The 27,233-nt window shown below is 43.1% G+C and overlaps 1 protein-coding gene and 1 long non-coding RNA gene across 3 annotated transcripts in view; both read right to left on the bottom strand.

Moving 5' to 3' along the window:
- Window positions 1–27,233, bottom strand: part of ST6GAL1 (ST6 beta-galactoside alpha-2,6-sialyltransferase 1) — an 87,622-nt gene that overhangs the window by 235 nt on the left and 60,154 nt on the right. The gene's annotated exons all lie outside the window — the stretch shown is intronic.
- Window positions 4–27,233, bottom strand: LOC135314341 (uncharacterized). 2 transcript variants are annotated; one of them, XR_010373855.1, is made up of 4 exons: window positions 24,479–27,233; window positions 19,175–19,281; window positions 15,424–15,518; window positions 4–8,618 (listed from the first exon to the last, which is right to left on the bottom strand). It is a non-coding gene; the product is annotated as an uncharacterized LOC135314341 (long non-coding RNA). The 2 variants fall into 2 exon arrangements; XR_010373856.1 differs by having other exon boundaries at window positions 4–846.

The following is a 27,233-nucleotide window of genomic DNA, read 5'->3' as shown; positions in this document are numbered from 1 at the left end:
GAAAATCAGACATCTATTTGAACACAAAATACATATACAATGAGGGCCACAGGCCACATAGCGGCTCTGAAGCAAGGGGTGACACTTCTACCCCCAGGTACTGTGATTCCCCACAGCACTTGCTTTGAAGGCAGGGCACAGTGACTGTCCTCAGCTTCTCCAAAGAGCTGGAGGGGACATACCTTGTGCTCTGCCACTGTGTTTGTGTGCAGTGGACATTTGTCCAAAACAAGTCACTTACCTGATGGACAGACACGCTAAGGATTTTTCTAGGTGAAAACAAAGCTGCTGAGAGCTTTTTGTTTTTTTCCCTCTAGCTCCAATATTTTTCAGCAGGTGCTTCAAAACCTCAGAAGTGAAGTGTTCAAGCATTTGCAGTTAGGGAAGCTAAGTTTTGCACCACACTTTCACCCTGCAGGAGAGCAGTGAGCAGCAATGCCCTGTGGGCTGAGCTGCACTTTCCTTCTTCCCAGAGCACAGTCACCCCATCAGCAACAGAAACCGTGTTTTCCTCCTCTGCTGGCTCTTCATGATACTCTTCTGTATCACAGGACTGCAGGGCCAGCCCAGGCTCACACCCCTTGCTGTGCTACCTACCAGGCAGCATTTCTGTCCGTCCTATTCTCTGCCCCATCACTGCCCCCGTTTCACCCCATGACCATCTAACCTGCAGGGAAAGTGTGCTGTGGGAAAAAGAAGGGAGAAATTTGCCCCCAGAAGCAAGTTATTTTATCACCAGGCAAAACAAGAATTAACAAGGAGGCTCAGCAAATGAGTGAACCCCACCTACCTCTTTCTACAGAAGCACCCCTCACAGCAGTCCTTGAAGCACTGGTTAAAGTCCCCCTAAGTCAGCAAGGCAAATGCAAATCACCTCTCATTAGCAGTTGGCTTGGGAGAACACCCTCTTGCCCATCAATCCTCAGCCTAATGACTGGTCTTCTAGGTTTGGTGGTGAAAAACATCACAAAAATTCAGGTTGGGCGGTGAGACTCACTGCCTCACCCTTATAGGAGGACTGTGACTGACCTCCCCTGCACCCAAAGGGGCTCCCACTTGCTCTTCAAGCTCAGACATCTACAGGTAGATCTGCAGGGCACTGAAAGGAGAGCAAATCACTAACGTGGAGCGTGGAGACGTTTCAAGTCTCATACAGCTCTATCCCACACACCACAGGTTTTCCACAATAGCAGCCAGGTTTCAGTGGCTGCTGAAATACTGTACCTAAGTACAATATACTGTACCTGAGTGTCCTGGAAGATAAAACAGACACAACCACATCATCAGCTCTCTGCATTCACAAAGAGGGCTCCCTCTTCTCTAGCAGAAGAGGTTTTAGCACTCCACACAGAGGAGCCCAAGAGCCTTCTCTGAGACATCCTGCAGTTGCAAAGGCCTGACTTAAGAGTGCACGAGCACAGAGCTGCTACACAGATATACTTAGCTGTGATCACATACACTAGCACTAATTCCATTAATTTGCTTTTCAAACATACCATCTTGGAGCACAGCTATTGCCTGTGCTCTTTGGGAGACCAGTGCAGAGCCTCCCACTCCCACTCCCCTGGAAGAGGGGGCACCAGGACACTCTTTCCTCATGGCTGTCAGCAGCCATCATGTCTGGGCTTTGCCATGTGCCGGGACTGACCCTGCCTGCCTGGACACCCCGAGGACACTCTGGACAGTCTTGGGTGAACGTATCCTGAGGCTCCTATTCTGCTAATATTTGATTTTGTAGATAGAAATCACAAGTTTGAGAAAACCTCTACTCTCAATGAGAAGAATGTGCTATCATCACAGTCATTACTGATTAAAGCATCAAAGAAAGAAGCAGGAGGGGAACCAAACCAGTGTGAACATAAGCGGTGCTGAAAAGTTTTAATATTAATTCTCACTGACAGATATTCTATGCAGATTAATAATTCCAAAGGACATGCTTCCTTTGAACTGTAAATATTCTCTGCTTTACACAATTAAAGGCCCCAAAGCCTAGAAGCACACTGTGTTACAGAAAACTCAACAGGAGGACAAGATGATGCTTAGAACTCAGAAACCTCCAAGCAGCGCTGCACTGCGCCTGCACTTGGTAGTTGAGCTTTTGCAAGCATCAACCACGATGAATTATTTTAATAATCTGATATTTAAAATGAATAATTGACCCCTTTCAGTGATTACAACACCTCTCCTACAGTTATGGAGCCCTCTGTGTTCATAAAGGCAAGTGAGGAACTGAATTTAGATTTAAACTTTAATCTTAAATCAATCATGTGGTGCACCCTTGTGAGGGCAGAGGTGAGTGCAAAAGGATGCTGTGAGCACTCTGAGGGCACACCAGAGCCACAGAGCTCTCTCTGTTACATATTACTCATCTGGCACCTTCCAAGCCCTCTGAGACATGAAAAAAATTACTATAGCAGAGGTGAAAGACATCAGCACAGTGGATGAAAATGGATTTCTTCTCGTCTCTCTCCCCTCTTGCCTCACTATAAGCTTTGGCAGAGGTCTGCATTAATACTGGAAACCACAGCTTCTAGAAAGCAATCAGTAATGGTGCGGCCAGGTCGCTCTGCCTGCGTAATGAAGGTCCCTGCAGGGGCTGAGTGATCCCCTTCCAATGGGACACAGCCCAAGACCACCTTCTTTTGGTTACAGCCAGCTTTAAGTGCTTTTAGCCAAATTTCCACAGTATCATTCTTGTTAATACACTTACCATGGGAGATTTTCCACAGTCTTCATTTATTAGAAAACAAGATGATTTGCAGAGGCAAAACTTCACCCAACTCTTAGAGCTGGGCAGCACCAAAAGCACAGCCCAAGGGCCAAAAGTTTATTTGGACCCACAAAAAGGGAGCTGTTAGTGTGCCCTCCATATGAACATGCAAACTTGGGATATTCTGGCATAAACCCAACTCATTAAGGTATATGAACATATACTGTGTTTAAGGTTGAAGTTGTGTGCTTTTAAATACAATTTGATGCATAAGCATTAGTGGGATTCAGGAGCACAAGATGTTCTGCCCATCATGAACGGTCATAACATTTGTCATCTGATTCCCTTCCCCTGTAGCACAGCCAAGTGAAGTGGAAGTCTCTACAGCACTCCAAAAGTGATGAGATGCTCAGGTCAGCCCAAACTGTGTCTCAATAATGGAGGGAGTGAAAGGTAAAACAGCATAGGAAAAAGGCACAGAAAAAGGAAATGTTTGGCTTGGAAAATAGATCGCTTATGTGAACTGTTATCAAGCTTCAACAATAAAAAAATGTATTCATCTGGTTGAAGATTTCTTTGCATTTTCACATGCCCTCAGAAGAGAGCGTTTCATTTCTTAGCTGCGTAAACATTCACTCTTGAATTTCTACTTGGGCAAGTGGGCACAGGGGCAGCATAGGTGACACTAGAAACCTTGAGCAGGGAAAGCAGAGCACCTCCTAAGTGAATCCAAACACAAGGCTCAGCTCCTCAGGCTACATCTCTTTTGCAAAAAAAGGACAGAATTCTGGTTGAAATTAATTAGTGGTTTGAGACAAAAGTGATTTCTTACAGATGTTTTTTGTCCTCCCTGTGCATAAGGTGTTCCATTATCCATAAAATTACACTTAGTCCAAGGCAAGAAACCAAGTGCCAAAGAATGCTGTGGTTATGGAAGAAATGTGCAACTGCTACTGCAAAGGTCTTTACAGCCCTTCACCCTCCACCTGCAGGCACACTTCCGTCCTTCCTGGAAATGCTGAGGAAAGTTTCCCAACCTTAAGAATAATTGCATTTTTTTCCCCTGAAACTAATACCAACTATTTTAAATCAGTTTCCATCTCTGCTCCCCACTGCTAGCTCAGTTGTGCTCGGGCTGCTCAGGAGCCAGAAGAGCCTCCCAGTTTCACCAAAGGCAGAGTGGGGAAGCTCTGCGTGTCCCTGCAGAAGGTGGTGGTGCATTTTCTGTGACTTTCAGAGGACTGATAAACCTCTTCCATTTCACAGGTTCTACAGGGAATTACACACACCCAAAGGACTAGCATACAGAAATATATATCTAAAAAAGACACTGAAGAGCTTAGTAATTACCCTCTTGCACACACAAAAGACCTGGACCCCAACAAGCTGAGACCTTGCTTAGGTGGTGTTGCACAAGGGGCACTAGAAAAGGTTTGTCTTTGACTCAGATGAAGGAATTTGTGGTTTTGTCATCTGGACAATGATACTACTAGATCTCATGATATGTTAGTTTACTAGATCAAGACCAGGTAAGCAGGGAATCTGGGGTGCGGAAGTTTCCAAGTGACAAACCAGCATTGTTGCTGCTTTCTGTCTCAAGTAATTTTAAGCCCTGCCTCCAGCTTTGCTCTTCCCCATCTCTCCCTGTGCTGTGCTACAGTCTGACCTGCTGGGTTCAAGACTGTTACACTGATGTAAAATCTGTTTTGTGGAGTAAAAGCACAAGGTCTGCCAGGAGCAAAGCACTCATCTCATGGATGAGCATTAAAACAGAAATATAACATGAAGTTGGCAACTTGCTTTTCTCTCTTGTTTTCATGACAAGGCACTCAATGCATGGGAATTTTTAAAAAGCCTAAACTCTGAATCAAAGATTATATGAAAATATTTTCGTTATGAATGAGGGTAACATGTTTCTAGGTTTTATGACTGCAGTGAGAAACATTTAAGCATAATTCAAAGACTCAGATGTTAGGAGGGATATAAAAAAACTTCCTTAAAAATAAAATCTAACTTGATCTTGCAACATTTCTGGATGGTAGTATCAGCCATTTATTTTCCTTGATAAATATCGGTATTTCCTCTCCAAGCAAAACTTTTTTCTTATTAGGAGAGACCACGAGCTACTGTTAAACCAGCCACCGTATCACTGCCCACTGTTTCAGAGCTTCAAGGAAGTTCTCATTAAGCCCCAACAATAGCCTCCGAGTCTAACTTCTTTCCTTTCTGTAAGCACCCTGTTGACTTACTGTTTGAATCTTTTTGCTGGGTTTCCATTTCTTTTTGCTCAGCCTTTGCCGAGAGAGCCCATGCTTGGGAGGTGGGCTATTCTCATGCCAAGAGGTCTCATGGACTCTGGAACTCCTGTCCCCACTCACCAGGCTCCCTCGGCAGCCTGCTTTGTGCACAGGATGTCATTTTAAGCACCTCATAGCCCTTTCCAGGCAACAGACAGATGTATGGATGTGCATGCCCATAGATCTCCTGACCTGAGTTACAAGCATCAATCAAGGACAGCACAGTAACACTTCAAAGGGTTGAGTTTCCCCTGAAGCATCCAACGTACCTACTGCAAACCCACTACTTACATTTATCAATTCTTAAAAGCAGGGCATAAGCTGATGTGCAGGGACCATTAGGAAGTCTCACATCCACTTTAGAAGAAATTGGGTTGACCTTTAATGCACAGGCAATGCAATCTATTTGCAACTTTATTAGGTTATAGTCTGGTTCTCTGGTATGTATTCAAGTAACTGCAGCCATTTATTCAGCAGAGCAGAGTATAACTGGGTATATCTGATTCATAGCTCTCAGGCACTATTTCTTGATGGACAGGCAGTGATGTCTGAAGGTGGTTCAGCTGCTGCCACAGCTCAGGGGTGTCTATGCTGCCTGTTTTCGGGAAATACAGCAGTTTTGCTCACATAAGCCAGGGGCCTCATCTGGTGTGCTCAGGCCATCACACACACAGTTTGGTTGAGCATTTTTCCCCTCTTTCTCAAGCATCATCCTTCCAGTCCCGTGAGTGTCCTTGTCAACTCTCCAAGCTCTAAATATTATGGTGGTTTCACAAAAAAACAAGAGAAAACAGTCAGTCACTCAGCTGATATTCTCAGATCATCCTGGGGATTGAGGAATTAATCCCAGTGGCAGCTTTGTGGCTAAACATCCCAGGCAGACGTGGATATACTCAGCTGTGCTCTCCGTTCCTGGATGTAACTGAGCAATTCCCATATCCATTGCTGAAAATGCATATTTTACTTTCCTAGCAAGGTGATGACTGTTATTTCTGTACAGTATGTGTCAGCAATATCAACCAGGAATCTGCTGTGTCCACGGTGATCTCTATTTAAACCTGTTTTTATTGCATTAGTCTCTCATCCATGTCCTTCTTTCTGTGACATTAAGCGCCACATCACACAAATGCTGTATTTGTGAGCATTTGCGCTCCTACACTAGGAAGACAGATGTGTAAGTTCCCAATGAAGGTCAATGACAAAAAAGAGACAAATTAATCACTTCTGCAGGCTGAATCGCTATCTACAGGTGCTTCTCTGTAGTAGAAAATGTAAAGTAACTTAGCTATTAAATGATAGATCTCAGCATAGGGATTGCCCTTCTCCTGCATTCATGGCCACCTCCACCATGGATCCTGTCTAATAGCAGAAGTTAATACATAGCACAGCCAGATCATAGTTTATAATGTCCTAGGCAGAGTCAAACAGCCAGCGTAACAAGCTCCTACAGCATCCAGCAAACCCCTGAAGTCATGGGTTGCACTAAGAGAGTGCATATTCCATCAGCTCATATAGAAATACCTATATAATGTATGGGATTAAATACTTCATTGGCCCCAGTGTTTGGCATCTTTGTGATCAAGCTTCAGCTGAGTTTTAGCGGGAAAGGGCACAGTGAAGATCGTTATGGTAAGCTCTCAGACAAAAAGGACAGCTTACATGCAAAATGAATGCACAGTAACATTTCCAGTACATTAGCCTTCTTTCTGCTCACATAAGTTGTCATGGAATATGACTCCAGCCCATCGGGAAACCATCTTTTCACTACTCAGCAATAGTTCCCAATGCCCGCCTTTGCTGCCTGCTCACGGCAGGACTGAATGCTGAACAGAGCCCAGGAGAAACATGGTCAGGACCTTAACTGGGTGTGGCACATGTTTGCAGAGATTCCCAATTCTTCTAGACCTTTTTGTTAGTTTTCCATGTAAAAATTAACACCTATGGAAAACATGTGAAAACATCATTGTAAGAGCAAGATGTGACCAGGGCCTCCAACTACACTGGAGATGAAGCTCCCTAATCCTGCTAACTCGGTACACTGAACCACACATGCAACATATAGAACAAGTGACACAGAGGCATCATCAATTTTAGAAAACTGAAAAGATCATTTTTAGGAGAAACAGAGAATCGAATTCCAGCAAAGAAAATACTTAAAAAGTAAAGAGTGTAATACATGATACAGGTTTGCCTGAGAAGGGTGCGTTGTGCTGGTAGAACATGCACCATTGGAAGCACCCACTAGCTTTACATCAGTGTTCAACCCAGTGACAAAAAGCAGCTGTTCCTCCCCGTTTAGCTGTGCGTCATGCTGCATCAGGATATTCAGAAAGAAATGTGGAGACCATGCATTACACCTGCTGCCCTGTGACCTGAGCTCTGGAAAAGGTTATTAAATGGGAAATATCTCCAGAGTCCTCCTCTCACACCCAGCCTCAGACCAGATTGATTTTGATCTGGAAAACATCCAGAAAACATTTGTCTTCTCTGACCTTACCTGAAGGGAGAGGAAAGGGTTGTTGCGTTGCCTTTTCTAAAATCAATAGGAATCAATGCGAGAAAAAAAGGAGCTTTCATTTTCCTCAAGGTGTGCCACTCCCAAACCATCACCCACCACCTACCCCAGGTGTCTCCTGGCATGCAAGGTTGGGCAGGAGGGTCTCAGGAAGGCACAAAGAAACTGGCATTTTTTTGTGGGGATAAAGGACCCTGGCAGCCAGCTGCCAATGCCTTTCAGTGGCTCTTCCCAGGAGCCTAAAAATCAAGCGCACATGATGCAAAATGCAACTCTTCTTTCATCCCCATCCCTGTACTCATGTGCCCCAATCCCGCTGTTTCTACTTCATCATACAGCCTGAGCATCTTGTAAAGTTTTATACCAAGTTGTGGCAGACTTTCAAAAAACCTGAACACAGGCAAGATGTCATACAGAATTCATATCAACTCTGTGAAATACAATGCAAGAAGATAAATGTGAGCTTTCTATCTGAGATGTTGGTGAATAAATCTGAGCTACTGATGCCTGTGGTGTCTCTGAGTGAAACAGTCACCTCTCACTAATGGAAATATTTTGATTAACAACTTTATTTGCCTAGTGGCAAATACCACCTTTTTTCTTTTAAATCACAGACAAATATCATAAAAGATTTTATTTGCACGTTAACAGGATATTTATAAAGTACTTGGTAGTCGAGTTCCCTCAGCAGGCAATTACAGATGTGTTCTACTTTTTGAACAGTTTTGATTTGGTTTTTTGATTAGTCTCAAGGCGATTTCCAGCGCTAAAATACATCCCGCTGGATTCCCCATAAAACTGCTTGTAATAGTTAGTTTCTCATGCTTACTGCAGCACTTCGCAGGCAACAACCAGTAAAAGGTTCAATTTTCAAAACATACTGAAAACTAGGAAACAAGGGTGAGGCATAAGACAGCAGTATTTGTATACAGCATGATGTACTTACGAGTACACGTGAGTCCGAAGTCCAGAGAAGGAGCCTCTTGTAAATCAGTTTAATTCAGCTGCTGACTTTCCAATGGATTCAGGGAAGAAAGTTCTCTCAAACCCTTGTTCTTCATGTTCTGGCCTGTCTCCTGTCCTGCCTCACTGGCCCCTAGGTACAGAGCATTTAATCCTTGGCTGGGTGCATCACTACTGGTAGGATTTTTGCTTTGACCCTACTTTTGTCCCCTTAGAAACTTCAGGTACAGATACCCAGGCACCAGGGCTATTTCTCCTCAGCTGGGATTTGACTGCCCTGTCATTTTCAGTCTTCGACCCCTCATAGCCCCTCAAATGGAAACTGTGAGCTGAGGCAAGGTAGAGATTAAAGAAGCTGTGCAGATCTGGGGTCATGTTTCCACCCCTGCTGCTGCCTGCTCAGGAGGATGCCAGAGACTTCGCACAGTAGCACGGGGGGAAAGACAGACCCTCCCATGATGACTTGTGTCTGTTTGACTGCTCTGAAATACCCTGGCTGACCCAAGTTTGCATTCCCTGAAACACACACAGTATTAGCTCACATTTATTAAGCCAACACACTCCTCAGGTAGATTCTGTCTTGTACAGTCAGGAGGCTGTCAAGATTTCTGGAGAGGAAAATTGTTCACTAGATAAAATAGACGTGAAGAATAGAAAAAGCTTTATAAGGCCATCTATCCTCTCCTCTGTGACCCACTCTGCGCAAAGATTTCTCCTTTCTTTTTCCTGAACCAGTGAAAATGGGCCCTATAACTCCTTCTTGCTTTGTGCCCCTTACAGTACTGTTTGTATTTGCTTTTCTTTCATCCTCCTGCTGCTAAATAGTCCCTAGGGCTCAAAAAGCACATTTTTTTCTTGGTGGACTTGGTTGTACTTTGTCTGAAAAGTTCCCAGAAATGGCCAAACTAGAAAATATACCCTCCCTTAATCAACACGTGGGATTTCTGCAAATAGTGTCAACTGCACCCAGTGATCCCAGGAGAGGGAAGCTGATGTGTGCAACTTCCCTGCTGGGCTGGAGACAGCTGGGTTTCACCAAAGCCCTTCCCCTCACTCAGGGAGGGGGAGGACCATGTGCTGGTCCCAGCTGTAGTCCCACACCTGGTAGGGGGAAACTCATGATCCAGCACAGGAAAGGTTTCAAAATCATGAAACCTTCCCCTTTCCCCTCCCAGTAGGCTACTTTTTTTTATGCAAGCTAAGAAAATGCAATGCCGCTCACAAGAAAAAATGTCAAGGTGATGCACAGTGCACAACACACAGGAGCTTGGGTAGATCCTTGCGCGGGGACAGAGAATAAAAGTTCAGAAGAGGAGAGAGGATGAATGGAGATCCACAGAGAACAGAGAGCATCAGAGCTAGTCCAGTCCCTCAACCATCCTCCACTCCATCAGCACTAAGTCAGCCACATTTCATTGATGTTTGCATTTCTGGTATTACAGCTGGTGGATAACTTGTTTCTCTGAGTCCAGAAAATCCTCCACTTGAAATGATTTTTTGAAGTTGTTAGGAAGCACAGATAGTAAGTCACTCACTCTCTCCTGAAACCAAATGATGATGGCAAAGGGTTGATTTGAAGTCTGGCAGTAACTCTGGGTGTTTTAGTGGGCATAGGAAATTCCCAGGGAGTAAAAAGTTTCCGTGACACTGTCCATCAGCTCTGCTCACTAACAGCTCGGGGGAGTACATTGCTTTCTCTGCTCATGCTCAGCCTCCTTCAGAACTCCCTGACTTCTTCCCTGCAACTTCAACAATTTTTTCACTTCTCCTTTATTATTTACTTTTAAAAACATATTCTCTCATGAAACTGTCTAAAACATTGAAGAGATATTACCATCCCAAACAGACCAACAGCTGCTAGTGCTTCACTGTGCTTACTACCGTGCTAAGGCTTGCTCTCGTGCCCAGGAGCAGCACAGCCTGAGCCAAGCTTATAATCTGCAGCAGCATGACCTGTTGATCCCAGTACCCAGGGGAGAGATTGAAGTCCTGAGCTAACTGGTAACTGCCATCTCAGCTCAAATCTTGTTGCAGAGACATGAAGAAGTCTGGCTCACTCACCACTCACCAGCTTGCTCCGCACCTGACCCATTCCCATGGCCAGAGTCTCCACCCCGCAAAGATAACTGTGCACCACTTCAAACACATGCAACCCCAGTTAAATCAAGAGAGACAGTTTAAAAATCACAGACTAATCTTAATATGTTCATGGGCTGGAAGGATTGCTTTATGAAACAACACATACTGCGTGGAGGAGTTATATCTTCTACAGATGCTTTCTTAATTAATCTTTTTACTAAATAGATTACTTACAGGCAGCAGGTAGACGCAAATTAAATAGCATTTATCCATGTCAAATACATACCTTAAGTTCACCATAAAATTTTACTACTAGGGTTAGGTATGTACTTCGGTTTGTATTTTTTTTCCTAAGTGTCACTTGGTTTTCAGTGCCCAGTTAGTAATTTAGCAGTGATCAGTGTTCAGGTTTCTATATTCAGTACAGACCACCAAGCAGTCAATACTATGAGATTCACTACACTTGAGAGAAGACAGTAGAAGCACCTCAGATCACAAAATGCTGATACAGGTTGTTTCAATGTTTCACACACGTGTGAAATCCTTCATATTAAACACCTGAGCTTTTGTGCTAACAGTGACAGCTTTGCTCCCTGAACAGAAGCTCACTGCTCCTCTGACTTGTATGCGAGCACAAGGGCTGTACCCACCTCTGTGCAAGGGACCCGCACCAAGCGGCTGCCCAGAGGCTGCCCTACAAGCAGCAGAGCCACAGAAACACAGGCTCCTGCAGGCTCTGCCTCATGGCAGTGCCCAGGGAGGGGTCTTTGGTGGATTTATAAGATCCTTCAGCTTACTCTGCTGTTTCTTTCCAGTTCTCCCACCTCTTTCCAGCTGCCTCTCTTCATAAAACTCATCTGGAAAAGTGGCATTGCTAATTCCTCTGTTAGATCTGGCTCCAAAACTAGTTCAAAAGCGAGCTGTGTGCAGAGAGGAGGGATGGACAGAGCAGGATAAAGTGACATTTATTCCTCAGCAAGCCATGAAAAAAAAAAACCAACCCCAAAATCAAAACAACCCCGAACCACACAAGATAATCAAACAAGTTAACCTGTGTTGTCTCATGTTATATTTCAGCACAACAACTCAGTGCTCCCTCCATCTCTTCTCCACCGCCCTCTCCATCACATCCATGTTCTCACACAGCCTTGTCTTATTATCTAACATTGCAGGTCAATGTTTTTCATATCCCTAAATTAAGTTCCACAACTATGGTCACAAGAGGAACTCCCAGGAACTACTGTGTTTTGTTCATGCAGCACTCAAACCGCTGGTGTTTACTTATATGTAGTTTTTAGATGTCTGACCTTTTTGGCTGCTGAATCATCTAACTGGTCTCGGAAGCTTTATTCCTGTTTTGAGATTTGAGATGGGGGTTTTCTTGACCCCTGAGTAACTGCCAGCTGCCCCTGGTATAGCAGCTAGCTAAGCCGATGAGCATCAGAGCACTCTCTAGCTAGGAGCCAGCCCAGCTATCGGCAAGAAAGGCTCTTGCAGGAAAACCCACCTGTCAGCAGCAATCCAGCACCCGGGCAGTTACAGCCGGTATGGTACCATGAGACCTGCACCAGAATCATCCCCTTGCCCTTATACCCAAACTGGGGTGTTTTTTCTCTGGCAGCATCCCTGCTGCCTTTTTGATTTGCAAAATATTCATGGGGCATTTCGCAAACTCAGGGCTGAGAAAGGACAGGAAGAAGCACTGCATCCATGGCTGCACCCATCCTCCCAGGGGTCTGGGGGGAGCACACAGGAGTGCCAGGCAGACTTATTTATGGTGCAAACAGTAGATGCTGGTCACCCAGATAACCATGTTCAACACTGACAGCATTCCTGATGCTATGGAAATCTATAGGAGATACCTTGATAACTGATGCAGCTTTTATTTCACTATAATTTCATGGTATTCCTAAAAGAATTCTATGTCCAGGCTTCCCATCCTACTTTGGTAAATGTTCAGAAATCTCTAATCAGGCTGGATAAAATCAGAGAGCAGGCCAGATAAAATAACATTCACATCAAGCAAATGTCTCCAGGCAAGGGGTAGGTGAAGATTAAACAGATAAAAGACACTCTCAGGCTGTAACAGGAATTTCCTGGGGATTAAGCAACTACAGAAAGATGGCTGATAAGGGCCTCACACACCCATGTGACTTTGACTATGGGGGGGGGGGGGGGGGGGAAGCAAAACCCAGAAAAAGAGACAATATTCCCCACAAGTTTTCAAGCTGCTTAATATTTCAGTGCTCAGTGGTGAGAGGCTGATGAAAAAATTATAATTGTTTTTATTACAAAGAAAGTCTTTAATTCCTGAGAAATTTCAGTTTCTCATTAAAAAAGTAATTTCAGCTGATGCAAAAATTGTGTGAAACTTTTAAAAAGTAATTTTCCCCAGCAAGCAAGTCTGCTGACAAAAAAGCTGCATGATTTTGTACTTGGCTGTTGATAGCAAGAGTTGTCAGAGCTTGTCGCTATCAGCTGTGTTGTACAGAGAATTATCATTAAAGTCAGTTAGAACCCTTGATCCTAGAGAGATCAGCTACCAGTATTTGACTCTGCAGTTGTAGGGAAGCCATGCAGACGATCTGTAAAATCCAAAATATGTATTTCTTCTGCTACAGTTTCCTTAACTTCATGCAACAGACTCCCTCCACTCTCAGATGCACAGTATGTTTTGCCATGCAGCTGAAAAAATCCCTTGAATACTGGATGTTGAACCCCATCTGAGAGCTTAAACCAAGCACATTACACAACTTTTCATCTTTTCCCTGGTCAAACACAAATCAAACCAGCCAATATCGCTTTCTTTGGCAATTCAATTAGCTCAATCCCTACCATGCTTTTAGTAACAGGATATATCAATACCGTGACCACAGGCTAGCACAAGTGATCTGTCAGTGCTCCCTAAAATCTCTGTGCCGCAGCAAACCGACCATGTTTGTGTCCAAGCACGCAGTCAGCTCAGTCAGGTAACAGGCTCCTACAAACCTGAAAACAGGCTTAAAAGCATTTAGCCCTTTCTATTCTCTATATTGCTTTATAGTCAGTAATATTTGCATTAAATAAAAACACAGGACAACTGTTACGGGCCTGTCCAAAAACTTAATTTCTGGCTCTCTCCCCAGCATACTACTTTTTAATCAAGGGACAATGAAAATATAAATTGATCTAAAAAATGAATTTAAAACCCCAACCGCCCCCAGATAAATACAGCATCCAATCTGCAAGCAGGCAAAATGCACTGTCTGGATTTTAGCACTTCACCTGTCCCCTGTAGTGCTGAAATATTGCAGTGGTGCTAACACTGCCTTGTTCATGAAACACTGACTTTATTCTTCTTTCATTGATGTGCCTGGTTTGTGTGCCCAGATGAAGGGAAAATGCAGGGAGCTCTTTCCCCCAGCTCCTGCTCCCCAGGACAGCATCCCACCTTAGCTTCTAGAGACCTTGACCTCAGCATGAACTCCCACTGAGCACAAGCACGTGTTTTTTCTATTAAACTTTTAATTAACAATTAAAACAATTAAACAATTGTTTAATTATTTAACAATTAAACTTCTAGTAGAAAATATTATTATATCCATGTTTTTTTTCAGGACTGTTCCAGGAACTTAAATGAATATAAAGACCATAAGATGAAGCCTGTCATATAAAAAGTGAAAAGAATAAAATTCCGGCTAACTTGCTGTTCCCTACGTGCATGTGATAGTTTTACAGGTGCTTTTTGGCACTTCTGAGATGTAACAAAGCCACCACGAACTCCAGCAAGAAGTCCTCACCCAGGTCCTGCCATGTGCTGCAGCAGGCGCAGGGTGACACAGGCCCCGCGGCGGCTGCCTCGGCCGGGCAGCCCTGGCTGAAAGCCCGGACCCTGCTGGGAACCCACACCCACCTCTGGAAGAGACCCCAACAGCTAAAACAGCTGCGCTGGTGGCTCACTACAGCGCCTGACCCAGGCTGCTGGGCTAACGTCACAGGCTGCCACTGTGTTTGGGGCGTTTGAGTCCAGACGTGAGAGTTTTGCCAAATAACCTCAGTTTGCAGCATTGTTTCTGATGAAGAATTGCTTGTCTGCTTCCTCAGAGGTCGGCTTCACCAATAAGCCATTTCCCTGTTTCTCAAAGACTCTTCCCTAATCAAACACTGGAGTTTTATGGGAGTTTTGGAAGAAAATAAAAAACACAGATGCCTCTAGAAAAATGTTTTTAAAAAACCCCAAGCCCCCATGTTCTAAAGACTTTCTGCCAAAGATCAACCAAACAAAAACCCCAAACCCAACAACAATGAAACAGAGATCCAGAGCACCTTGCTGCAGAGTAACTCCGAGAAACTATCTGCATGCAAAGAGGGAAACAGGTTATGCTCCAGCAGGGAAACTATCAACTTGCAGATAGTCTCTCTCTGGTTTGGATTATACTGTACCTTATACAAACCTGAACTGATTATGAAGAACTACAGCTATGAATTAAAGCTCTACTAAAATTTGAAGTGCATATATTGGATACGATTCAAAGTATAGAAATTGCAGCTGAAGCTCGAGAAACCAAGTATTTTAGGGATTTTTTAAAAAATTATTAGCTTACAAAGTTATTGTACCAAAGAATAGTTTCCTCTTAACATCCAGCAAACAAACAACTCTCTGAATACGCAGCACTCAGCTGGGTAAAGCCCTCACCTCTGGAAATCTGCCCATTTATGTTAAGACAAAAGCAAGAGTGATTCCAGCTCTTTTTAGAAGTGTGATTATCTGAGTATTTGTGGAGCCAAAAGGCCCAGGCCAGTCAGTGTAGGCTGTGAGCAGTGCAGCTGCATTCATTTTTACCAGATGAAACCCTGCGGCATTAAGGAGCAGCATGTACAGTGTATTTTTACCCAGAATAGTCGCAGTTGGGGACCTTCTACAGGATCTTCTTCCTGGACCATCTTTGGGAACTGACGTGACAGATGGTATCTTCTACAAACAGAAAAGTGTTGGAAAGATGCAGAAGTACAGCTGGAGGAAGAATTAAAAACAAATAAACACAAAACAACCTTCTTCCTCATTAACTCTGAGCACAATCCCAATATTTTGACAGTATTTGTCATCCCAAGTGGGAAGGAAAATGTGAAGTAGCACCATTCTGTGGAGAATTACTTTTCAAATCCGAAACTACATGGAAATGCCATTTTTCAGATTTGCTTCACACTGAAGTGCATCCACACCACTGCCAAGGTAGCTGTCAAAAACTGGTATCACAGCACTTCGTGTGCGTTGTGTTAGCCAAGACAGAACCAGGAAATGCAGAGGTCTGGGTGAATGAATAATGTGGGAAAAAAGTTAACTGGATTTTTTTGATCACTGCATGAGTTGGATCCATTTCAAATTGCCCATGTTAGATCTTTCCCTATACATATGTCATGTATCACATTCAGGAATAAGCGAACCATGAAGGACTTAGCACAGTCTCCAGCTGCAGCTGCCCTGCAGTGAGGATACAGGAATCTGCCTGTAATTCTTTCCTGGAAGTAAAAACATCTATCCCCAGATCAGACCGTCAACAACCTTAAAATCAAGTATTGCATTTAAGAGTGAGCTGTACTGAGAAATGACTGCCACAAAACCTTCACAGGATCTGCAGATTCCCCAGCAGCCCATGCTGGATGTCTCTAAACAGCCCCAAAGATGATGCAAGCCCCTGCATCTCCACTTCCACCACTGAGTCTGCCAAATGCACTCAAATCAATCAAAAGCCACTCCCATTCAAAGGTCTTAAACCTTCAATTTTACCAGCAAATACTTGAAGCCCTTGACGTGCCCTCTTGGAGTCAGAGGGCATTTGCCAGCAGGAGGGCTGGCACAGCAGAGCACTACTATGTCCTTCAGACTGGTTTCCATATCTACCTCCTTAACACCATGGAGTACTCTGTGCACATTGCTACAAGAGTCTTTGTTTCAAATAGATATTTTTGGTTTTTTACAGGTGATCGTAAGCTGACGTTTCCTTCCAGGGATGCAGGTTTATTTTTTCCTTGCAATGTTATCAAAAGCCTTCTCATATTCTCACTCACTACTGCACAGTCTGCTAGGTCTTTTTTTTATTCCTAAACCACAATTGTTGTAATAACCTAAATAACACCAGATATTTTTCAATACAGAAGCTGAACCCATGAAGTGAGGCTTTTACTGAGGTGGATGAAATCAAAGCAACGGATGCCCTTACTGCTAATGAATACACCACACCAACTATTTATTCCCAAGCACACACTTTTAAAGGGTGCTTTGTTATTTTCAGATTACAAAGCACACGAGAAATTTTTCAGTTCATCTTTTCCTTTCCTCAATATTGTGCCTGGGTGGATTATTCAATTTTAACATGTATGTCTACATTAGCACTAATTTTGCAACTATATGACTCGTGATTTTCATATATGCAAGAATCTGTTCTGTCTTCTTTCAGGATACAAATTTAGCTTTGGTAGATGCCTTTTCAGGTGTTAAATAGTGTGTGGCTTGTGATGCATATTTATGTTTTCAATACAAATTGCTAGTTTTTGTTCCATTAACCCTGTAACCTGTGGCAAACACCACCTGCAACTCTGCTCCAGCAAGAGGCTTGTAACTGCACCAATGCTGTTTGGAAACACGCAAGACATTGTAGCTGTAAATAAAAAGATTCTCGTGCTACACCGTGCTAGCCTTATCTCCTATGTGCAAACAGAACAGTTTGGTCTCTCCATACTTTCACAGATAAACAGTTTTGACAGAAAACCTGAGGCTAAATTTTGCAGTAGCAATTAGTAGCGGGAATAGGAACTTGAGAAAATGGATTGCCATGGCTCAGCATAATCCAGAAAGAATAACCATAAAAACGGTATATCCCCAAAAGGTTTCTAATCCTTCCTAAACATTTGGGAGCCTTCAGTTTTCTTCCAGGGCAAGGAGTTTGTCAAACCTTAGGCAAAAATAATTTCCCATTGCTTCGTGCAATAACAGCAGCAATAACAAAAATCCACTTTCAGAAAAGGATTTAGCTTTCTCTGTCTACACTTAGCGTCCACCTGGCTGGAGAGCAGCTCTGTGGAAAGGGACCTGGGCTTCCTGGTGGACAGGAAGCTCAGCATGAACTGACCGTGTGCTGCTGCAGCCAAAAGGCCAACAGGATGCTGGGTTGCATCAAAAAGGGCATCACCAGCAGAGATAAAGAAGCCATTATCCTGCTCCACTCAGCGCTTGTCAGGCCACACCTGGAGTACTGTGTACAGTTCTGGTCCCCGCTATACAAAAAGGATGTGGACAGGCTGGAAGGGGTCCAGAGAAGGGCCACCAAGACAATCAAAGGACTGGGAAGCCTGCCATATGAGGATAGGCTGGGAGAGCTGGGTTTGTTCACCCTTGAGAAAAGGAGGCTCAGAGGGGATCTCATCACCATGTACCAGTAGTTAAGGGGCAGCTACAAAGAAGACAGAGACTCCCTTTTTACAAGGAGTCACATGGAGAGGACAAGGAGGAATGGGCACAAGTTGCTCTTGGGGAGATTCCGATTGGACACCAGAGGGAAATTTTTCACATTGAGGACAGTCAACCATCGGAATAATCTCCCCAGGGCAGTGGTTGACTTGGCCACGTTGGACGCCTTAAAGAGTTGTCTGGACAGGGTGCTGGGCCATCTTGTCTAGACTGTACTCTTCCTAAAAAGGTTGGACTGGATGATCCCTGAGGTGCCTTCCAACCTGTGATTCTGTGTGTTTCTGTGATTAATTCAGCCTACCATAGAAATTATATTTAGCCTTGCAATAGATATGGAACGAGCAGCACGGGAGACTAGTTAGCACAGGCAGGTACGATCCAGGTTAACAGCAGGTCCAAGAGGCTTTAGCACTGAGAGGTACAGAAAGGTTTTGTTGTGCACACACCCCTTCAGCAGAAAACGCATTAAGCACATAATCCAGTCACCATGCAAATTGTTCTTTCAAGGATGCTTGCTTTGCCCTTCATGGTTTTCAAGTGCACAGGAAGGGAAGGGCCATGCTGGGCTTTCAATACTGCTGATCAGAGTGGTTTAACTGACCAGCTGCAGGCTGTGCCCAGCACCCGTACTTCTGAGTATGGTAGTTTTATATTGAAGCAGCACAAGAAACCCAGCAGGAGTCCAGCTTCACACATCAAAGTGTTCAGGCGCATAATTCACTACCATAGCCTTCCCACAATTCCCAATATGTGACACTAGAGGGACAGCAGCTGCACTTTATTTATGCTGCCAATAGTTGCATTTGGGATACTTCAACCAATTTGCTGGATAATACAATCTAGGTGGTATCAATTTTACTAAAAGCAAAACAACAACAACAACAAAAAACCAACAAAAAAAACCCCAACCAAAAACCCACAAAAACCACCACAAGCAAAACAACACAAAACCAAACAGAAAAACCCCAGATTACAACTTACACCTCTAAAGCGAGGGGTGAGTTTCTCCTTGAAAAGGAGGTACAGATCCCATTTTTTTTCAACAAGTACACAGCCCTATGCTTTCTGATATTTATAAGGAACTCATCATTTGATTTCAGCAAGTAAATTTGCTGTCCGCAATGGCTGTCATTAAAAGAGCTGATCATTTCATAACAATTTACCTGGAAGTTTTTCAAGATCAAGCATCGTAACAAGCAGTTTTGTGGGGTGTTCAACAAGCAGTCAAGCATTCAGCCTTCTCTTATCTTCTCTTCAGCACCTCCAACATCTGAAAAATAACTAAGCGACTGAAAATTTGCTCCTAGTACTATTTTACATCCCTTTTTGTGATATGGAAACACTCGTAGCTTTGAAAGTAGGCATTTCACTGCATGCAGAAACAATCCTTAGGAAACCTCTAGGATGTCCCAAAAGACTTTACATAGTATTTGGACGTAAATCTAAGAATCAAGCTAAACTGACACAAGAGGAAATGAATATAAAACAATTCCAAGTAGCCCCATTTTCTTTAGCGATCTCCTTAGCATCAGACAAGAATAACAAAGGATGATTATAGTACCTATCTACAGCACAAACACCATGTTTGCAGCATGCACACACATGAGCCTTGCACTGACCCATGGGATACATCAGACATCACCCACCAGAGGCATAAACAATGTCGTACTCATTAGAGAAAAAGCTTGTAAATACTCTCTCCTTTAATATCTGGATTGAGTGTTGGCCCATTTCAGGAAGAAACAGTGCCTGACCTAAAGTCTTTTTAGTTGATGGGAATTTTCTCACGGCTTGCTTCAGGTCCAGTCTGAAACTTCTTTAAGCAAATCAGTTCTGTCACCCTCTCCCTCACCTTGAATTAAACATAAATACCATCTTAGCTTTAAAAGACCTAGGTCTCACGTTAGAAGAAAAAGAAGCATAAGTCCTCTGGGAGAAGAACAAAGGCCTGCAGGAGATGCAGGGAGGTAACTCCCAAGGAAATTTGCTTTTACTGGTCGTGTTCAAGAGGGGACAGGCAGCACTCACTCTTGAGTTATTCTGCAGAGTTCACAGCAATAAGCAGCAGGGCAGTTTTGGTCAGTGCAGGAATAAGACAGGACCACACCCAGAAAGGTAGAGAGCTGGTGTACAAGTTATTTTTACATAGTGCAGTGACAGGGGAGAACTATATTTAGCATGCGTAACATTTACTTCAGTTGCTACAGTGACTGATTTTGTCTTCTACTTAGGATAGACGGCTATTTTTTCCTACAGGCCTTAGAGAACATCACCCCAAAAAAGTGGCACTCTCTGGTCACACAGCTGGTAACCAGTATAACACACAGCTCCCCAAAAATGTTTCTAAGTTTATTGGGTTTCTTCTACCATATAAGAAAATTTGATAGAAGATGGACAAATTACAGCAGAACGACACCATTTTCACAGAAGGAAAGAGGAGGCAGCATTAAATGCTGTTGCTCTATATGTAATTTTACTTTAAAACACATGATCAGTTTTATGTACTTTGCCAGAAGGCTAGATGCACATACAGGTGTGAGCCCTCTGTCTCTTGCATAAAGTGTAAGTTATCAGTTGTGGTTTAAACAAAAAAGGAACACATTAGCAGCAACATTGAGACTACCAGTGAAATTCGTCACAAAGATGATAGAGACTGAGAGCTTCCCCTGGTCTTTCCACAGGATTTTCCAATTGTAAGTGGAGCAGAAGGTGTCGTGTAGACAGTTTTTAATTACAATGGTGGTTTTAATCATAATGTGCAATGTGTGTTCCCCAGCAGGGAGGAAGGCTATTTCTTGCAGGGCAAAAAGTAAAGATGAGGCAGTTTTAAGCCATCAAAGCCCTTCACTTAAAAGCTGCTTCTGGTTGGCAGAGAGGTTCCACGTTACAGGACACTGGGGCCCTGGACCTCCCTGCTCAGAGACACAGAGGGAAATCGATCTGAGTTAACTAAGAGGCACAGATTTAAAGTGAATTGGTTAATCTGCATTAAGATGCTTGAATTCTGAGTAAGTAGCCTTTATTCCACTTTAAGAGAAAATTAAGCTGAAGTAAATTACAGTATAGCGAAACTATTTGAAATCCAAGTCCACACGAGGGTTTAACACAAGTTAAAATAATCTACTTTCAAAAAGTTAATTCAGATCAACTTTCCGGAATATCCTCATATAGCCATAAGTCCTCCAAAGAGCAAACACTGGATTGTTGACAGAGTCAGTCCCTACCCTGCCAATGCCTGGATCCAGCCCTTAGCATCCTCTCTTTAATCTGCAAATTGCACCACAGCTCTGGCTGTCAAAGGGCAAGTATCCAGCATAGACCTCTGCTCTTGCCAGCTCGTTCCCATGCCTCCCATGAGGTGAACACCATTGTATTTATTTGGTTTTGATATTCAACAGAAGCTGCAGGGGAGTGTCAACAAGGTGCCTGGAAGTGGGACCACTGCAAGCAGAGAGGGCTGGGCTGAGCAGGGGAAGTGCTCGCCCCCGCAGCTCTGCACTGGCTCCGGTACTGTGTACCCCCACCCCACAGCTGCACCAGCAACACACCGATACCGACACTGGCACATGGGTGGGAAGAAAGCTCCTGCCACAGGGCTGGCCTCCTCCAGCCACTAGAGATGCTCCAGACCTCGAAGCCTTAATGAGGCACCACCACAGATTTGTTGATGGCTTCTGTACAAGGCAGCGTGACCCAGCTGCACGCCTACAGTACGCTAAGCCACAGCTATAACCACAGACAAAAACAAAGCCAAAGATGTTAACAAGCTCAAAGGATGCCTGTTACTACATTCTAATGGCAGTGCATTTGCCATGTCACACTTGATGCTGCTAAAAGATGAGACTTCTCATTGCTTTCAGTCCCACAGCAGCCAGCATTACACACAATAACCATGCTTTCATCAAATAAATCAAAGCCTACTGCTCTTGCCTAATGAACCCTTGCAAAATACCTCCCAGGTATGAGATTTAAAAGCCTGGAGTGCTTTTGAAGGCAAAGACATTGAACAAAGCTCCACTGATGAGGGTTCATTCAAGTGTCACACTTATGATATAAATGTATGAAAATGCACTAAGTGCCAGCCACAAACACTCTTAGCAGCAGTTGCTGTGATCCAAGAAGAAAAACATCCTTACAAAGGAGACACGGGAGGAATGAATACAGAGATCCTATTTCACTCACTCCAAATTATCAGCTGACGCAGTTACACAGACCAAACTGGATGAACAATGGAGCAAGAATTTCAGTATCTATTAAAAGAAAGATGTAAAATAAAAGATAGAAGGGAATTAAAGTCAAAGTGCACACAGTCCCATTTAATAATAAAAACTGGAAATAGATTGATACAAGCATTATATGACCAACTACCTGCCTTTGCTTTGGGGAGCTGCCCGGGTTTGGTAATTCATTCACATCAAACTGGAGCGACTCCTACACAGAGGAAAAAGATCCTATCTTGCACATCTACACAACCCAAATAGAGTTGGTAACTTGATGTATTCCCGCATAACACCTTCTAGAATGACCTTATCATAACAGAAACCAGGGAGGAAACAACTGTGTACCAAGTAAGTCAGGTATGAAAACTGACCTCTCCAAAATGAGTTGTTCTTGGTCTGTGATGACGTATGTGGCCTCCTCCTAACTTTTTAGGACCATGCCAGCTGCAGAAGATCTTCACTCAGGAAATAACCCAGCAGCCCAGTTTTCAAAAGGCACAGATTTTGGGATACTGGAGTTTCTTGGTATCTCTGACCCCAGTCCCACACACATACATAGTTTCGCTTGAAGGCTTTTGAGTAGTTCCCTCAGCTTCAGTACGGTCAGTCTAAGTTAAGAAGCTGCATTAAGTCTGTGCAGAATACAGCCTGTTCAGTGAACTCTACGTTTGACTATAAAAAAAATGAAAGACTTGGGTTCCTGGCTAGTCTCTCCGAGTGAAATTCTCAGGCCTGCTCTACAGAAGAAGTCCCTCTGGACCTCTGAAGAGCCAACCAGTCAATAAATAGTCCATGAGAAACATCTTAAAGTTTAAAATTAGCATGAAAGGCACTGAGATCTCAAATATCTCAGCAGAAAGTTTCACAATCTTTTTCCGTGGTAAGACCTATAATAACCTCTCCACAGCTGCTCCCCACAGAGCCCTTCCCTCAGCTGAGGGTCTCCACTCCTGGCAGCGCCCTGCCATAGCACAGACAACAGCCGCACTGTGCTTAGGCTAAAATAAGATTCCCAACTCAGTTGCAGATACGATGTGTCAAGGTTCAAGTGACCCCTCAGTACACGATATAGGGAATAGTGGGTACTCTTTAGTCACATCAGAGTCTTCCATTGCAAAAAAACCCAACATCAATCATGGTTTTTATCTGGAAATGGTAAACTTACAGCTGCAATACAAATGAGGTAGCGGAAAACAGAAAAAAAAAGCCAAGATAACTCACTTATAAATTTGGCAAATAACAAAAAAATTTCCTTCCATTTCAAAAGTAGAAAATGTCTTGTAATAACAGTTTTATTTTTAGTATAAATAAAGATGAGAGGTTTAGGATCCTCCCAATAGGATGATCATGTCTTATAAGAAGCTTTTATGACTTATATAAGCCCATTTGTTCCTGAGCTGGTAAAATCATCCCCATTACTATTTAACTCTTTTGGCTGCTGTTAAACCTGTGTCCAAGCACCCCAGGAGGCAGTTAGGAAGCAGTTTCATTAGACTTTAAACTGCTGCAAACCTTTACAGCGGGATTTCAGTCACCCATGAAAACCTAACCCAGGCTCAAAAGTAGCAAGGAAAAAAAAGTCTTCAGGCATTTGACCTTTGAGAACAAGGGCTTAGCTGTTTTTAACACCTCCAAATAAGCATGCTTGAGGGAAAGCTAATGGTGGCTGTAGGCAACTGCCTATGGACTACCAACAAAAGCACTGAAAAAAATGTCAAGCAGGTTAAATTTCATCAACACTTACTTGGAGCTTGGTGACAATACAGTGATGTCTGCTGAAGGACTCAATTTTTTATACCCCTGTTAATAATCTCAGGAACCATATAAGAAATAAAAGAAATATAAGTAGCACTCTACTGCTACTAGAGAGGCTCCCTGGATTTTAACAAGCATTTGATTAACCAATATAACAAAAGCTGTTGCTTTCCTTCAACCGTTAAGAACAAGCCTCTTTAAAAATAAATGGAACTGCACTGATAAAGCAATTACAAGCCAAAGCCACTCCATTTGTCAGAGTCAGCTATGGTAAACTTAGATAAAACCTGTTTAATCCGAACATGGGAACACATTCAGTTATAAATACCAGAATAAACCCATAAGGTTAATCTACATAACATCTTAATGGCAAATACAGCCTCATCTGATTGGCACTTACTGAAGCAGAAAATAGGAAGAATTTTTTTATCAAGGCTTATCCTAAAACTTACTATTGGGTTTAGGCTTTGAACGTGAAAGGAAAATGCCTACCAGATGGCCCCACGCTTGCCTGGTTTCCAAGAGCCTCCACTCATGCTGGGTGGAGTTGGACTTCTCCACTGAACGTGCTCAGATTTGGTCTTCAGTACAGTATTAAAAGCCATGCACTTGACTTGCCATGTTCCCCAAGAGCAGCAAGGCATTCATTAATGCTGCTTTCATCTGAAGGCAGACTTCTCTAACAACTGCAGAAAAAGGCAGGAGAAACCCTATAGTGAGCCATCACCACGTAAGGTATCCCTATAGGATGTTTCTTCTTAATTCCTGTTTACCAGGCATTGCCGTTCTTCCTGAACCAAAAGGGAATAAAAAAAGGTTTGGAATAAAATAATTCAAGTCTTAATATATTCTCGTTATCCAGATAATTTTCCACCTCTTCTTTCAGTGCAGCTAATTTTCAGTGGAAAAGTCTTTCTGTTCGATCAAGTTGAAGTCTCTCACTGTACTAAATGAAATTCATGCTTCTACTGCAAAGCATGAAAAAGGAGGGCAATTGTGCCCACATTAGCCTTCTCATCATAACATTTGATAGCTGGATCTGTACAAATCCATTACAAAACCCACATCTTTTACAATTAGCTGGTTATTCGATCGAACATATGTAAGATACATCTAAAAAGAGTATCATTAGATATAAAAGGTCTAAGGAAAATATAAGAATGTTTGAGAGCATGCGGTTAGGACAACTAACACTCCAAGGTTTCTTTATTATCAGAATTATCTAACACAGCACAGTACTTTATCATAAAATAATTTCACTTTACAAAAAAACATAGAAGATGACAAATTAAAAATATGTTTATGGAACAAAGGAAGATTGATTAATCAAAGCAACAGTAAGAGCTCCATTCAACCTTACTTCTACATATTGTTCTTAGTATCATTTGCCTGAAGAGATAATGACTTTCCATTAAAAAAAAAAAACAACAAACAAAAAACCACAATGACACACTAGTAAATCAATGAGAATAAAATTTATAAGACAGGCTTTTCAGTACCAAAATATCTGTAGCTGAGTCTGTAACTACTAATGAAATTAGGAGCACTGGCTCCTGGTTTGGTGTCACAAACCAGCTCAGCAACATCAGTGATTCACTGCTCCTGGAGAGGGGCACTTGCCCCTTGCTTCATTGCTGGCCAAGACCCTGCACCGCAGTATCACGCAGCACACAGCTGCCTGATGTGGACATCTGTATCAAGGCTGTTCATCACTGTACAAATTTCCAAGCCCCTCTCAGTGGGAAACGCCTCTATCTATTCATCCTTCCATCTGATACCAAACTAGAGGAGACATTTACCCCCACATTGCATCAGAAAGTTGTTCATTAACCTGGAAGGTTGTAGACATGTCTGATGAACAGGCAAATGCATTTCCAAGAAAAGAGAGGGGATGTTTATTTCAGTTGTACTTCTTCAAGTTTGCTTCCAGGTAAGAATGAAGTAATAAAGACATAGGGGATAGAGGAAATCCATCTAGACCTGCTGGAACAGATCAGAAGAGTGAAGCGGTTACAGAAACCAACAAGCTCTGCAAGGTTTTGTTTCTCTTGAATGGGTGCAACCCAATGAAGGGACCCAAGCCCATCGGTTAGGAGTTTATTTACAGAGTAACTGAGATCCAGGCAAGCAAAACCAAAGCTTCCTAAATAATTAGCTTTTAATAAGCAGCTCCTGAGGTCAGACATCAGTTCTGTCTTTGGGCAATGTGCAGCCACAGTACGGTTGCATCCTCGCTGCAGTTCAAGTGACCCCAAAGGGATTTTAGCTTATTTTTTTTTCACTGATAACCCCAACTGCACAGCAGGTTCATGTGCCAATGTCCTTCAGATATCAACTTACTGACTCATGGGATTTCTCTGTGTTGGCAGACAATCCCAAAGCAAATGCCATTTCCCCATGTTTCAGAGGCATACGATTTCCTTGCAGACTTCTTCAGGACAACCAGCTCCATTGCTCCAGCAGGTACTCCTGCCAGTCAGTCCAAGGTTTGGGCTACAGACACTGCAGATTTCACTGTGGTGAAAACAACTTTTTATCATTCATTTTTTCCACCAGTATCCTTTATAAAGACTTTTAACAGCATTTTCTCTTTTGAATAACACAAAGAGGTAAGTATTTGCATTTTTCATAACCAGGAAAGAGCAATCTCAAGCTACCCAGATAACAAGCCATTTCTGTTGCAAGTTTGTGGTTGATCTGTAAATCAGAGCACTAGACGCCTTCGGCAAACTGTATTTTCTTCCAGATAGGTTAGCAAACTGTCTGCAGACAGAAAGCAGAGGCCAATTTAAAAGCTGGCACCCCAAGAACTGGGAGGGAAGCAAGGGGGAGAAGACACATAGGCACCAAATCTCTGGGGAATTCCCCTGCACTTTGGAGGTTTGTCCCATTTCCACACTGCAAAGGTCCTTGGGGTAAATCAGTCATCACACTTCCCTCAATTGCCTTCCCAAACATCCAGCATGTTTTGATAAATATACCTCTCTCAAAGTCATACCCCACAGATACACCACGGACACGTTACTTATTCCCTTCAAAAATTTCAGTCTAAGACTGGTGTGTTTCTCATTACTGCTCATAGCAGGAATGAGCAATACTGGATAAATTAATTTGTAATTGGAAAAGTGACTCAGAGATGAACAGAGGCATTGAGTCCTGGGAGGATACATGTTAATGACTTTGGCTTCCAGGAGGAAAGTATGTTAGAAAATTATAATTAGAAAAAAAATTGTGCAAGAGGGGTAGA

This window comes from Phalacrocorax carbo, chromosome 7 (genome assembly GCF_963921805.1).
Source record: "Phalacrocorax carbo chromosome 7, bPhaCar2.1, whole genome shotgun sequence".
NCBI classification, from domain to species: Eukaryota; Metazoa; Chordata; class Aves; order Suliformes; family Phalacrocoracidae; genus Phalacrocorax; species Phalacrocorax carbo.
Note: the sequence above shows the minus strand (reverse complement) of the source record. Positions and strands in the feature narration are given on the sequence as shown.